General features: G+C 37.4%; 1 long non-coding RNA gene across 1 annotated transcript; it reads left to right on the top strand.

Annotated features, from left to right (window-relative positions):
• The first annotated feature begins 5,468 nt into the window (after positions 1–5,468).
• LOC140884675 (uncharacterized) lies at positions 5,469–7,972 on the top strand. Its single transcript, XR_012150697.1, has 2 exons — positions 5,469–5,663; positions 7,703–7,972. It is a non-coding gene; the product is annotated as an uncharacterized lncRNA (long non-coding RNA).
• The last annotated feature ends 7,945 nt before the right edge of the window (positions 7,973–15,917 follow it).

Here is a 15,917-nt window from a genome sequence, read left to right as displayed (position 1 = left end):
TAGAGTACTTGGGAGCCGTGATTTTTATTGGAAATCATTTTGACTAAGGTTTGTATAAGTTATAAGTTTTGCAAGTTGATTATTTGGGATACGTCCTAAGTGCCTAAAAGTAAGTCTAGATTCTTAGCTATGGTTTGCCACCTAAATCACCATCCATGTCAACCATCTTACTTCATTCATTTGAGTATCGAGTAAAAATTTGTAAAGAAGGTCATTTTCTTGAATCCAGTCCAAGTCTTCGAGTCAAGTCAAGAAAGAAAATATTTTGAACAAGGAAGTTGATTGTGCCAAGACGGGCAATGTCGGTTGGGGGATGCCTCAACTCACTTGCCAAACTACGGGTAGTGTGCGGCCGGGAGACATCCCGGAACCCCTACAAAATCTATGAGTAGTGTGTGGCCGGGAGAAATCTCGTAACCCCTACCAAATCAGTTATAAGGGGCAATGTCGTGTTGGGAGAAATATCGGCGTCTTGCCGGCATAGTATACTGCAGTCATTGATCGATCAAAACACAGGGTTACAATCAATGATCTAAGTTTACAGTTCATTTTATCAGTTTACAGTTCAGTTATCAGTTTACAATTCAGTTATCAGTTTATCAGTTTACAGTCAGTTTATCAGTTTACAGTTCAGTCATCATTTTACAGTTCAGTTATCAGTTTATCAGTTTACCATTCAGTTTATCAGTTTACAATTTTGTTTCTCAGTTTAGTTCATTATTTCCTAGTTCAGTCTCTTCAGTCCATATGTTCAATCTTGCTATGCACTTTCAGTACGAGTTTAGTTTCAGTCAGTTAGATTCAGTCATGCATATAATATTTTCAAGCACTCCTTTTTGCTAGAGATTCAGTTAGGAAAAGACAAATATATTTTCAGTATATGATATTTTTAATTGTGTGTGCATGTATATTTATTATTCGTTTTTTCACCTCATATTCTTGTTGAGTCATTAGTCTTACTACATCTGCTTGGTGCAGGTGAGTATGATTACCCAGTGATTGAGGGGCAGGATCACCAGGGTTGACGGCATTCGGCGGAGCACACCCATGACCGTCGCTTCCCTTTTTCTTTTCAGCATTGAGTTGTCTATAATAAAGAATTATTTACACTTGTTTATTTTCCAGTTGTTTTAGCAGGATGAGATTCCCTGCTTTATTACTTGACATGTAAACATGTTATCCGTTTTTCTCCTCTTGTAGCTGGGATTATGCTCTTTCAGGTTTTTATGTTATCGTGTTACGTTTCTATCTCTGGGGAGTCTTTCTTTATAGTTTGAACTGTTGTGTTTAGACAGGTCGGAATAGATATTTACAGTTAGGTCATGGCAAAATTTTTGTAAAATTTTCTATATTAATTCTATTATAATATTAATAATATCCCGAAATTTTCTTTTTCTCATTTATTTAATTAAAGTAGAGGTTAGGGTCGTTTCAGTTGGTATCAGAGAAACGGTCCTGCTTTGGGTTGTGCCTACTGTCGGTTGATGAAATCTAGGGGATCTCGCCTCAAAGTCTTTAAGTTTTAAGAAATTTTGTATGTTAAGCGCATTTGAGTTATTAATTTAAATGTTTTGATGTCATCCTTTTATTTAAAAATATTTTCAAAACTAAATGCTTAATTTATTTAAATGTGTAACTCAGTGTTTATTTTGTTTAAAAATTTATTTTAGTAGTTTAAAGTGTACCATTAAAATGTTTATTTTTATAGCATGCGGCTTCAAGTTAACCGGAATTGGTGTACCAATATTCCTTTCCGTTTTAAGCGGTAAATGGAAGTTACTTGAGTTATTAGGTAGCGTTAATAATTTTTTATGAGATTGTAGGAGTTTGATGAAAAATATTAAACTTGCGTATTAGGATGTATTAACTGTGTGTTAGTATTGTAAGTTATTTTCTCATATTGGATTTTAGTCGGATACAACTAAGTGCATGGATTGTTTAGAAATTGATAAGGCATATGTTTTGGTCCGTTAAGTTTATGGATCGAAACTCGTGTGCAGACTTAGGATATGAACTTGGTTTTATATTATTATGGATAGTTTGAGTTTTCTTCTGTTATTTGGGCAAATATGATTTTGGGGAATGGTGAGTCGGTAACTATGAGCCTTTTAATTTCGTGAACTATTATTCCGATCATTATTTCCTTATTCTTCAATTGTGCTTGTATCTATTGCATCATATACTTTTGGGTATCCGAAATTTCTTTGCACATCCTTTGTTCATTTATAAATTCGTATGACATTAGTCAACGTTTTATTCAGCTATTTTGGCATTGATCGAACTTCTTAGTAAAATCTTGTTAATGTTTCACACATCTTGAATTATTTTCTTTCCTTTCTAGAGCCACATGTTGATGTGAGTAAGATTCACTTTGTCTTTTTTTTTTTGGTAATCTCCTTATGTTGTGTGGGTGACATATGTTTTTACCTTGAGACCGTAGTTTTCCTCTAATCATTGACTTGTGTGAACTTCTCTCGACTGAAGTCACAGTGACTGCCTTAATTGTGTTTTGATTGTTTGATCATGATTTTATTACTCATGCATGAATGAAAACGATATTTGTATCTTGTTGGCTCATAATCATTATTCATGGAGCCTCCAGTATTATTCATTCACCCCTATAATTGAATTGTGAGTGAGTTGTTTTCACTTATCTAGATTTTTATTTTCAGCTCGTTTGTTTGTAATTCTTGCATTATTTCATTTCATATTAAGCAGCATTACTTGTATTTTTGTTTACTTTCATGACCCATCATGATGAGAATATGGGTGGATCATAATTTTAATTATCATTTCGATTTCTTATGTAGGGATTTGGATTGTAACCGCGTAGTAGGTGTTTAGACTGTTAGAATTTAGTATTAGTACTAGATAAAATCCTAAGTTATCGTTGTGTTATGGAGAATGATGACTACTAATTATATTTAGTTCTAGCGAGAATACTGCGAGTTAGTGAATTAATTGAATGGAATATTTAGGGAGTTCTCTGGATAAGCTATAGATTTACTTGCCGATGAAATGCTAAGGTACTGGAGAAAACAATTAGAAACATTTACAGTCGGATTACAAACTTTTCGAGGTGTCCAATTGTATACCAAGTTCTAGAATTATGAATTCAGGTTGTACCATATATTAATTTGGGAAATTTTGAATTTTTCAGATATGATTCGAGTTGAGCTAGAGGTTGGTGATATGTCCTCAGGTGATATGTCAGAATTATTTGGTACTTAGGGACAACCTAATTACAAAAACAGTTAATAGCTCAAGATATTCTTTGGCTTCAATAGTAAATGTGGAATACTTAGTCGTTGCGTTTGAGATAGATAAATGTGGATAAATTTGTTGGGAATCTTTAACTAAGAATTGAACTTTTGGTAGAACCAACAATGCCTAAGAGACGAAAATATAAAATGGGAAACAAATGATTGAGATCGGTTTAGTTGCTATTTGGATTCTTTATATTATTGGATAATATCTTGGAACCAAACAACATTTTATGGTTATATTTTCTTATCAAGGATTAGATTAGATTTACTTACATGAATTGGTCAATCAATCCTGAGTCGAGGAGAGTCATTTGTTCCAATTGGAGGTTAGCTGAACTAGAGTCGTTGCTTGAGGAAATTTTAATCATCCTCAGAAGCGTTGCGAGCTGTAGTAACTAAGTAGGGGATGATCATAGTTCAAGATCATTAAGCAAAGCACTGCTAATGAGAGGCGTAGGCCTTTGGAAATTCAAAATGTTTATTAAATTGTTCTTGAAGGTATTATCGTTCAGTAATACTATTGATTTGGGTATAAAGGTAGATTAACTCGTTTGACGGCCCGTATGCTATTTTTGAGGAGATGGGCAATTTGTTTTATCATTTGGGTATGGCGCAGAGTTGTGAGTGATACATGATCGGTCTCATGAGTCAGGGTGGTGGAAGTTTGTGTCAGATCCATCTCATATCTCGAGGTCTTCGAGGTAGAATTGTATAGTCCCTTAGCTATCCTATTTAGAAAAGTTTAGTGTTTAGTTGCTAAGTATTCTGAGAACTTGTGAATTTCTTAAGAGCTCGATTCTATATTATATTTGTTAGGCTTAATTGGTAAATAGACATTAAGCATAGCTTCGAGGTTAGAAATCTTTTGAATTATGAATAAGATCGACATAAATTTTTTATCTGTTACACATACCCTTATTGCTTGAAGTTGTGACCAAGACTTAAAGATGTTTAACTAACGGAAAATATCTGATATTATAGGAGTTTTTTTAAGTGGCAAATTAAAACTTTTGTTATCACATTGGTACAGTGATTAGAAATTTCTCCTAGGATACCTTCACTTGAGAATAAATTAGAATCGTGGTTATACGTTGCAGTAAGAGTCAGTCAGATATTCGATGATATAAGTATCCCTATGCATCCGAGTGCGCATCAAAAGCTGATTTGCGTCAACTCTTGTGGGTGCAAGGTAAGAAAATTTAGTGTTGTTTTGATCTAAGCTATTCGAACCTAGTTAGTAAGCCTTGAATTTCGAGGACGAAATTCTATTTAAGGGGTGAAGGAATTATAGCACCAAAAATCTAATCTATTAAATCGCATGCATTTAATTTAATAAATATTAAGATTATTATTTTTAAGTTTATTTGATTTATATTCCTTATTTGAATTATATTTCATATTGGAATTATGTGCTGATAAAATATTAATTAATTATCCAAATAATTTTTCTTGTGCAATTTAATTGTTCTAAATTATTTTATAATACTACTTATTTGTTTTAAGGATTTTTAAATGTTTAAGCCTGCTTATTTATATGATGTTAATTATATAGTTTATTTATTTAAATTATTTTAACTATTCTGTTTACTTATTTAAAATTACTTGAGCTTAGTGGATAGTTATTTAAATGATTTTAACTATTAAAATTATTTATTTAATTACTTTGATTGTCCAATTTATTTATTTTAAATAACTTAAATTTAGCGGTTAGTCGCTTTAAATTATTTTAAATATCTAGCCTATTTATTTAAATCTTTTTTAACTATCCAAACATTTTAAAGGTTTTTATTTTCGCTTGTGTAGTTATTTGAATGACTTTTAATTGTTCGTCATGTTTTTTTAAGTTATTTTAATAACTCGATTTATAATTTAAATATTTTAATTGTCGCCGTGACATCAAAATGTTAAGTATTGAAGATTAGCATTTTCAAACCCGGTAAATAGAATTTGAGCATTTAATTCTTGAATTTCCGAATTTGAGTATTTGCAAAATCTGGGCCTAATACTTTTACTCGCGCCATATAAAGTACTGTATATTATGTTTTATGTATTATATTTCTACCGGCTTAAACTTATGTATTAATCCGGCCTAAAGATAATCTCCTAGCCCATTATTCCGGCCCATTAATCTGCCTTCCCTAGCCCAATACCTCGGCCCATTATTAAATCCCCTTCACCAAGCCCTCGCGGATCAGGCTTCACTCCATTTCTCTTGCTCTCACTCTCGATCGGCCGCACCAGGTTCCTCTCCCATTTTCTTCAGTCGACGCCCACCGCAGCAGCCCCATCGTTTCCCGATGAGGCTCAATGCCGGACGAGCTTCTTGAGCTCCGCCTTCCCCGTTCCTGCTCGCCGAGCTCCCCATTTCCCTTCCTTTTCTGATTTTTCGTGATTAAGGCAAGATTTATGGGTTTATTTGGCCACCAAGTAGATTAATACGATTGTGTGTTTGTCTTCTTATTTTCTTTTCGTAATTTCTGGACCTTGGGAGCATGATCGATTTCTGATTTATTAAGGGTTGTTCGATGTTCTGTTTTCCTTCTTTTAGCGGTTCAAGTCCATTTCAGGTTCCCTTGGAATTAAATACACGCTTATGATCTATTAATGTTGTTTTCTTGAGTTGGATATGTGTTGAGGATAGATGTTTGATGACTGTGTGCTTCTGCCTTATTTTCGAATTCCCAATGTATTGGGCTTTTGCGATTCATTTTGTTGCTTCAGCCCTGACATGAGTCTTGTTTCGAGTTTGAGTGCATGTTGATTCTAGTCTTGGTTTGTTGATTGGATGGTGATATAGGGCTACCATGGGTGAGAAAGTAGCTCACATGGTAGCACCCAAGTTGTGTGAGTTGGCTGGTAAAAATCGAGGCAAAAGGCTGTTGGTTAGAGGTTGTAAGAATCGAGTTCTGGAGGTTGGGGCAGGGCTTTCACGAGCTAGAGTAATGGCTTGAGAGCAGGGCTATTTTGAGCTGGGAAATGGGCTTGGGGCAGGGCGGTTTCGAGCTCGGACATGCTTAGGACAGGGGCTTCTCGGGTTGGCTAGCGACTTAAGAACAGAGGACTGGTCTCGGCTGGGTTGTTGGCTTTTGAAGAGGGTCGGTCTCCAGGGTTATGCTGGACTAGGAAGTAGTCTAGGTCCTAAGTTAAGGACCGGGATCATGGGTGTTCTAGGGTTAAACTTTGGAGAAGGGAAGTGAGCTTAAGAGCAGATTTTGCCAAAGAATTAGGGATTGTCCAATTAGGGCCGAGTAAATCAGTGATATGCTTGTGTTTTGGCTTAAAGAATGAGTTCGAGGAATAGCTTAGGATTTGGGAAATGTCGTATTAAGCGGGAACTAAGTCGGTTAAGTTTTGGTCGAGTTCTAGGCTAATGGAGGTTAAGGTGCTTGGATTTTTAGTGTTAAGTGTTGCTGCCGGAAAACATTATTGTCAAAGAATTATTGGATAGGAATTGTACCTCGAGGATGACTTCCTAATGGAGTATAGAGTACTTGGGAGCCGTGATTTTTATTGGAAATTGTTTTGACTAAGGTTTGCATAAGTTATAAGTTTTGCAAGTTGATTCTTTGGGATACTTCCTAAGTGCCTAAAAGTAAGTCTAGATTCTTAGCTTTGGTTTGCCATCGAAATCACCATCCATGTCAACCATCTTACTTCATTCATTTGAGTATCGAGTAAAAATTTGTAAAGAAGGTCATTTTCTTGAATCCAGTCCAAGTCTTCGAGTCAAGTCAAGAAATAAAATATTTTGAACAAGAAAAGTTGATTGTGCCAAGACGGGCAATGTCGGTTAGGGGATGCCTCAACTCACTTGCCAAACGACGGGTAGTGTGCGGCCGGGAGACATCCCGGAACCCCTACCAAATCGACGTGTAGTGTGCAGCCGGGAGAAATCTCGGAACCCCTACAAAATCAGTTATAAGGGGCAATGTCGCGTCGGGAGAAATCTTGGCGTCTTGCCGGCATAATATACTGAAGCCATTGATCGATCAAAACACACGGTTACAATCAATGATCTAAGTTTACAGTTCAGTTTATCAGTTTACAGTTCAGTTTACAGTTCAGTCATCATTTTACAGTTCAGTTATCAGTTTATCAGTTTACAATTCAGTTTATCAGTTTATCAGTTTACAATTCAGTTTATCAGTTTACAATTTTGTTTCTCAGTTCAGTTCATTATTTCCTAGTTCAGTCTCTTCAGTCCATATGTTCAATCTTGCTATGCACTTTCAGTACGAGTTTAGTTTCAGTCAGTTAGATTCACTCATGCATGCAATGTTTTCAAGCACTCCTTTTTGCTAGAGATTCAGTTAGGAAAAGACAATGTATTTTCAGTATATGATATTTTTAATTGTGTGTGCATGTATATTTATTATTCGTTATTTCACCCCATGTTCTTGTTGAGTCGTTAGGCTCACTACATCTGCTTGGTGCAGGTGAGTATGATTACCTAGTGACTGAGGGGCAGGATCACCAAGGTTGACGGCATTCGGCGGAGCACACCCATGACCGTTGCTTCCCTTTTTCTTTTCAGCATTGAGTTTTCTATAATAAAGAATTATTTACACTTGTTTATTTTCCAGCTGTTTTAGTAGGATGAGATTCCCTGTTTTATTACTTGACATGTAAACATGTTATCCGCTTTTATCCCCTTGTAGTTGGGATTATGCTCTTTCTGGTGTTTATGTTGTCGTGTTACGTTTCTATCTCTGGGGAGTCTTTCTTTATAGTTTTAACTGCTGTGTTGAGACAGGTCGGAATAGATATTTACAGTTAGGTCATGGCGAACTTTTTGTAAAATTTTCTATAATAATTCTATTATAATATTAATAACATCCCGAAATTTTCTTTTTCTCATTTAATTTATTAAAGTAGAGGTTAGGGTCGTTTTAATTTTATTAGTGGGCTTGAATGAGTTCAAAGTTGGATTTAATTAATTGATTAAATTTAAATGAGTTTGAGTTTAATAAATAATTAAATATTAAGTTCAAGGGTCATGTATATATGGCAAGAAACATTTCAATGGAAAAGCTCTAAATATTTTAGTGCATATTTAGAGTGGATCTAGTTCGAGTACTAGTCGTGGACCTAATTCGAAGGAGGAGCTATTTCGAATAAGGTGTATTCTTGAAGGCTTGAATCCATTTGAGCAAGGTGTGCTCTTGGAAGCTTGTAGATAGTGTCTACTATTTCAAGAGCTAAGTTGTTCACAACTTGGTTGGAGCCATAAATCAATCTTTTAATATTGATAGGTAAAATTTGTTGGAAAACTGGCGAGTTCCCAGACCAATTACGATTGATACCCGGTGCAGCGGAAGTTTAAAAATTTTTCATGGAACGTTTCCATGGTATGGGTATCAACCGTTCATCGATTGAATTACGTGTGTGTAAAATTTAAATAACAATTAAATAAATTTTACCTCAAATCTCGCAACGAGATTAATGGACACCAACAGAACAATTCTGCTCTTGTTGTCTCTCCCTGGAACCGATGAACGCCTTCAATCAGGTCCACGAACAGAGGTTTAATCCCTCTGATAGATTGCACTAGAAAATCTATCAGAAGTTTTCTGCGAAGAGAATACACGAATTTGATTCGTTATTCCTTACTGCGATTCAAAATCACAGACCGGAATTTCTCAGACAGAGAGGGAGGGGGGCGACGGCCAAGCTTGAGAGAGGGGCTAGGGTTTCGATTTTTTTTCTCTCAAAATTATGAGCTATCGTGTGTAATTTCTGTACTGAAATAACTTATTTATAATGCAGGCCACTAACACCTTAGGGCCCATTAGTCATAAGCTGGGGCCCGACAAGCAAAGCCCACTCGTTCAGAAATTAATATAAAATTCATCGTGACTCCGATTGATGAAACGATTTCACCAATGTGCACAAAAACCATTTCTGCACGTTTTAAAGTCAAAATAAATTTTCCTGAATCCGAATTCAGTGGTTTCCAAAAATGTCCATCCCTATGTCATTTTAGGAAATCCTACTCCCTTACTCTTATTTAAGAAGTCCAACTCCTTAGTTCATTAAATTTAACTCTTTAAATTTAACTATCTCAACGGGGATTAAAACTCCATTACACTGTGTGACCCTCAATGGTTCAGGGATACAGCTAGCCGTGGGCTCACAACTCCTTGTGACTCGGAACAACACTTTCCGACTTGCCCAACGAATCATGGTAAAGCGCCTAGCAACATCGCCCCATGATTCCCTAGGTATCACTGATAGTGCCTACAAGAACCAGTAGATTTTGGTTAACGTACAGTACGGTCCCTTCATCCAAATATCCCGATCGAATCAACAACCATTGGTATATCGAGAGTCGCTCAAGATTCGATAACTATGCAATGCATCTTGAAGATCAAATTAGTGACATCGCATGTGCTACTAAGAAACCATTTCTTAAATCACATCAAGTACTCTGGCCAGAGATTTGTCACACTAATATCTCCTCAGATCGCATAGGATATCCACACTCGCAAGTATGTGGTGAATCCTTGACAACAATGCATTGACTCCTATATGTGTCGTAACTGTACCCAATCTCGACACCTGATGACCCCCTCAGAGTCGGTAAACGAGTCAAAGCACAGTACTAGCATATAGAGTCTCCATGATGTTTCAAGTCGTAAGGACTAATGGTGTACAACCAAAACCGCGGACTTTATCCACTCGATAAGTGATAACCACTTGGAAAGTCCGGATAGGGTAGTTCGACTATTCATCCTATGAATATCCATTTGCATGCTTCGAACATCTCCATGTTCCCTACCAATGAAACGTGGTACTCCGCATCGCAAATGCTAGTCTCAAACTCGAGCGACCCTTATCCTTATTATCGGACGGCTCAATCGACTAGGAACGGTTTTAGAATATACAGTGACTATAAGATGTATTTCATGATAGACATCTCCATGTTCTACCACATCTTACATACACTATAGTATATTCAAGGTCTTTATCAAAACAACAATAGTATATCACAATATAACAATATGAAGTAATATAAAGTCATTGCCATAAAAGTGTAAATAATATTAAACAAAAGATTGTTTATACAAAGAGTCAACAAAGCCCATAGCCACACAGTTGGCTCACTGGGCACCCACTCTTACAATCTCCCACTTGCCCTATAGCCAACTAGTCATACTACGTAGACCCATTGCTTCGCGATGTTTGTCAAACAATGGTCCTGGCAAAGGCTTAGTAAGTGGATCAGCGATATTGTCTGCAGAGGCCACTCGTTCGACACTGATGTCTCCTCTTTCCACAATCTCCCGGATTATGTGGTATTTCCTCAGTACGTGTTTGGATCTTTGATGAGACCTTGGTTCCTTTGCTTGAGCAACGGCACCCGTGTTGTCGCAGTACACCGGGACTGGACCAACAAATTCAGGAATGACGCCCAACTCTTGGACGAAATTCCTCATCCAAACGGCCTCTTTAGCAGCAGCTGATGCTGCAATGTATTCAGCCTCAGTGGTGGAATCCGCTGTGGTGTCCTGCTTGGAACTCTTCCAAGAGACAGCACCGCCATTGAGCATGAACACAAATCCAGAGGTTGACTTCGAGTCATCCACATCACTTTGGAAGCTAGAGTCGGTATAGCCTTCCAGTTTGAGTTCTCGTCCTCCATAAACCATGAACATATTCTTAGTCCTTCGCAAGTACTTAAGAATGTCCTTCACGGCTTTCCAATGCATCTGACCAGGATTAGACTGATATCTGCTCGTGACACTCAGAGCAAATGCTACATCCGGTCTGGTAGATATCATCCCATACATGATACTACCTATAGCTGACGCATATGGTACATGTGTCATATTCTCTATCTCTGCATCAGTCTTGGGACACATAGACTTGGATAGAGAAACTCCATGACACATGGGTAGATGTCCTCTCTTGGACCCATCCATTGAAAACCGTTTCAATATGGTATCGATGTAGGTTGATTGAGTGAGTCCTATCATTCTCTTAGATCTATCCCTATAGATCTGTATCCCAAGAATGTAGGATGCCTCACCCAAATCCTTCATCGAAAATCTACCTGATAACCATATCTTTGTTGACTGCAACATCCCTACATCATTCCCAATGAGTAGGATGTCATCAACATAAAGTACTAAGAATGTCACCGCATCCTTAACTACTTTCTTGTACACGCAAGGTTCCTCCGGGTTCTTGATGAAACCAAAGTCTTTAATTGTTTCATCAAATTTCTGGTTCCAACTTCTTGATGCTTGTTTTAGACCATAAATTGATCTCTGAAGCTTGCATACCTTATGCTCGCTTCCCATGGATGTGTACCCCTCAGGCTGCTTCATATAGATTTCTTTCTTAATGTCTCCATTAAGAAAAGCAGTCTTCACATCCATTTGCCATATCTCATAGTCATACCATGCAGCTATGGCAATCAGGATTCTTATGGACTTGAACATTGCAACTGGTGAAAAGGTTTCATCATAGTCAACTCCTTGCCTTTGAGTATAACCTTTCGCCACCAATCGCGCCTTGTAGGTCAATACCTTACCATCAGGCCCAAGCTTTCTCTTGTAGATCCATTTACACCCTATTGGAACAATTCCATCGGGAGGATCTACTAAAGACCAAACTTGGTTTGTATGCATCGAATCCAATTCTGACTGCATAGCTTCAAGCCATAAATTCGAATCCGCATCAGAAATTGCTTCCTTGAAGTTTCTTGGATCACATCCAATGTCGGGTTCATCTTGATCCCCTTCAAGAAGAAGACCATATCGAACTGGAGGTCTAGAAGTCCTTTCGGATCTTCTAGGTGCAGGCGTGTCCAGCAATGGTTCCTGAGGTGTAGGATCGTTATTTTGTATTTCGGGTTCTTCTCGAACTTCTTCGAGTTCCATCATCTCGCCTTTCTTATCCAATAAGAACTCCTTCTCCAAGAAGGTGGCATTCCTAGAAACAAACACCTTTGTTTCAGCAGGATAATAGAAATAATATTCGATTGAATTCTTCGGATACCCTACAAAATAACATAAGCTGGATCGACTATCCAACTTATCTCCCACTGTCCGCTTCACGTAAGCAGGACATCCCCAAATCCTCAAGTACGAATACTTAGGAGCTTTGCCATTCCATAACTCGTATGGTGTTTTGTCCACTGCTTTAGTGTGGACGTTGTTCAACAACAATACTGCCGTTTCAAGCGCATAGCCCCAAAACGAAGGTGGAAGCTCAGTGAAGCTCATCATAGATCGAACCATGTCCAACAAAGTTCGATTACGACGCTCCGATACACCATTAAGCTGTGGTGTCATAGGAGGAGTCCACTGAGAGAGAATCCCATTCTCTTTCAGATAGTCCAAAAACTCGGTACTCAAGTATTCTCCACCTCGATCCGATCGAAGTGCTTTAATACTTTTACCTAGCTTGTTTTCTACTTCAGCCCTGAATTCTTTGAACTTTTCAAATGCTTCAGACTTATATTTCATTAAATATAAATACCCATACCTTGAATAATCATCAGTAAAGGTAATGAAGTAGGTGTGGCCATGTTGAGTCCCTACTCTAAATGGACCACAAACATCTGTATGGATCAAATCCAACAGATTCTGACTACGCTCAGGTTTCCCCTTAAAAGGAGATTTAGTCATTTTTCCTTTTAGGCAGGATTCACAAGTAGGTAGAGAATTAATATCAGACATATCAAACATGCCCTCTCCCACTAGCTTGTTCATCCTCCTTGAGGAAATATGACCTAGCCTAGCATGCCAAAGGTTTGCCGGGTTTTGACTATCGATTTTCCTTTTGTTTGTTGTCGCCGGTTTATCAACATAATTCACTGGAACGTCTTTTAGTTTTAAGTTGTATAGATCGTTTTCAAGTTGTCCATTTCCAATTAAACATTCATTCTTGTAAATATTGCAAATCCCATTCACAAAATTGCAAGAATAACCATCTCTATCAAGCATAGAAATAGAAATAATGTTTTTTAATTAAATCTGGCACAAATAAAACATCTCTTAACAATAATTTAAAACCGTTCTGCAAAGTCAAACAAACATCTCCAATGGCCGTAGCTTCAACTCTGGAACCATTCCCGAGCCTCAGCTGGGTCTCACCCATTCTAAGCCTGCGACTTCTTGTCATCACCTGCAAATCATTGCAAATGTGAGATCCACATCCGGTATCCAATACCCAAAAAGTTGTATTAAGTGACATGTTTATTTCAATATAGAACATACCCTTTGCAGTTCCCAACTGCTCAAGATATTCCTTGCAGTTGCGCTTCCAATGACCCGGCTTCTTGCAGTAATGGCAAACATCCTTGGATTTTCCATTGTTTGAAGCCTTTGTCTTTTGCTTCTTCTCGGGCTCAACTTTCTTGGGTGGGGTAGAACGTTTCTTGCCCTTCATACTTGGCCCCTTCTTCGCAGAAGATGAGGAGCCCACCAAGAAAGCTGGCTTATCCTTCTTAAGTGTGGATTCATATGTAACGAGCATATTGACCATCTCTTCAAGGGTGGCCTCTATCTTGTTCATATTAAAATTTATCACTAATCCATCAAATGAAGAAGGAAGAGACAGAAGCAATAAATCCACATTGAGTTCATGCTCCAACACCAAATCTAGGGTTGCCAACTTCTGTATGAGCCAAATCACTCGTACCCCATGATCACGGACCGAAGTCCCTTCACGCATGCGGCACGTCATCAACTCCTTAACAGTAGCGAACCTTTCAGCCCTCGACTGAGCCCCAAAAAGTTCCTTGAGTTGCGTGTGAATGTCAGCAGCATTCACCGTGTCCTCAAATCGCCTCTGGAGTTCATCAGACATCGAGGCTTGCATATAGCATTTGGTCTTGATGTCATGGTCACACCATGCATCAAGTTTGGCCAATTCCTCCGGACTTATGTCAGCTGGTGCTTCCTTCGGAGGTGCTTTCTCTAACACGTAGAGCATTTTCTCCGAAGTTAAGACAATCTTCAACTTCCGGAACCATTCCGTATAGTTGGCGCCAGTCAACTTGTTTTGTTCGAGGATCGAGAATAATGGATTTCGCGAATTCATTGTATGAAATACTGAAAAGAAAAACAGACATATATCAATGATTGTTTAACAATTTACTAAGACATAAAATAGGCGAATTTAATTTTATGAATCTCACTCCCACTATTTTAACGATTTCACCACCCTCTAGTGAAAACGGGAAACTTTTTCCTTAGTGAGAACATGGAGTCCAATTGACAAACTTATGGTCCCGAATAATATCAGCCAACCATAATTCTCAAAAGGTAGAGCCCAATTGCTTCCAAAGCAACCCCCATGTATTTACCTCATGTCCAATAAGGGCCCAATAATATGACGCCGTTTAAAGTGACATGTCAAGATGACCCATCAATATTAAGTTGTGATGGACGGTCGCCATGTGGATCCCCCAATAATATGAGCCGATCCCATGGGAGTTCCACCCAACTTACAACATTTGTCGATCCAATGTACAGCTTTCCGACGGACGGGCCCCCCCAATAATATGAGCCGGACCGTATCCGCGGGTAGCATCACATACATTGACCGTTGATGGAAGGTAGGAACATTTAAACAATATTTAAATTTCCTTTATTTATCTTGATATAAATTTTAAATCATATTTAAAATGAGGGATTTTATTTATAAAAATATTTGTCTCATCATATTTAATTTATTGCATGCATTGCCGGATTCACGCAATTTATGTCTAAACATGCATACAATCATAATATCACATATTATATAGGATGATCGATTCCATTTCTAATTGACCCGTGGTTGCCAATCACGGGTCTTAGTCCAATCCTAGGTAATATGCAGTATGCAAATGCAATCCTATTACATATGCTTCCAATTTACATTTCTTCAGTCTTCATTGTCTGCTGGGCCCACCATCTTCAAATCTTGATCTCCCACTAAATCTAATGTATTTACAATAAATAACAATGACAAGTAGGGGATACATTTTTAGGGGGTGGGAACGGGCTATAAACCAAGCCCACTTTTATTACATATGACATTCATATCGGGCCATAAACCAGGCCCATTAATAAAACCAACAACAATAAAGACAAAATGTAAATTCCTAACATACACCTACAAAATTGGTCATGGCAATCGATCATCCTTATCCAATAACATTTAATTCAAAATTAATTTATTGGATAACATGCTGTGGCAATTCAAATTTAAACAAGATAAAATCATATTTTATATATAAAATCACATTTCACATATAAAATCATATTTTATCTCCATATCAAATAAAATCATATTTTATCTATAAAATCCAATTTTACAAATAAAATCATATTTTATCTAATATATCATAAGATCATATCTTATCATCAATTGTACCAAAATAATTGATTTCAAAATTCAATTTACGGATAAAATATTAAAATTTTCCAAAAATTCAAATTTATCCAAAATCAATTTTAAAATTTACGGACTCGAACAATTCGATCCGAAATCTCGTGAACCAATCAAAAACAATTTTTGACCGGACCAAAAATAAAATTTTAAATATTAAAATTAATAAAAATATTAAAAATTAATTTTTCCCGCGGGCCACCCGGGACACTCCCGGGTTGGCCCGCACCCGGGGCGCGGGCCGGGGGCAGCCCGGCTGCCCCCTTA

This window comes from Henckelia pumila, chromosome 2, assembly GCF_033568475.1.
Source record: "Henckelia pumila isolate YLH828 chromosome 2, ASM3356847v2, whole genome shotgun sequence".
In the NCBI taxonomy this organism is placed as follows: Eukaryota; Viridiplantae; Streptophyta; class Magnoliopsida; order Lamiales; family Gesneriaceae; genus Henckelia; species Henckelia pumila.
This window is presented reverse-complemented; position numbering and strand designations above follow the sequence as displayed.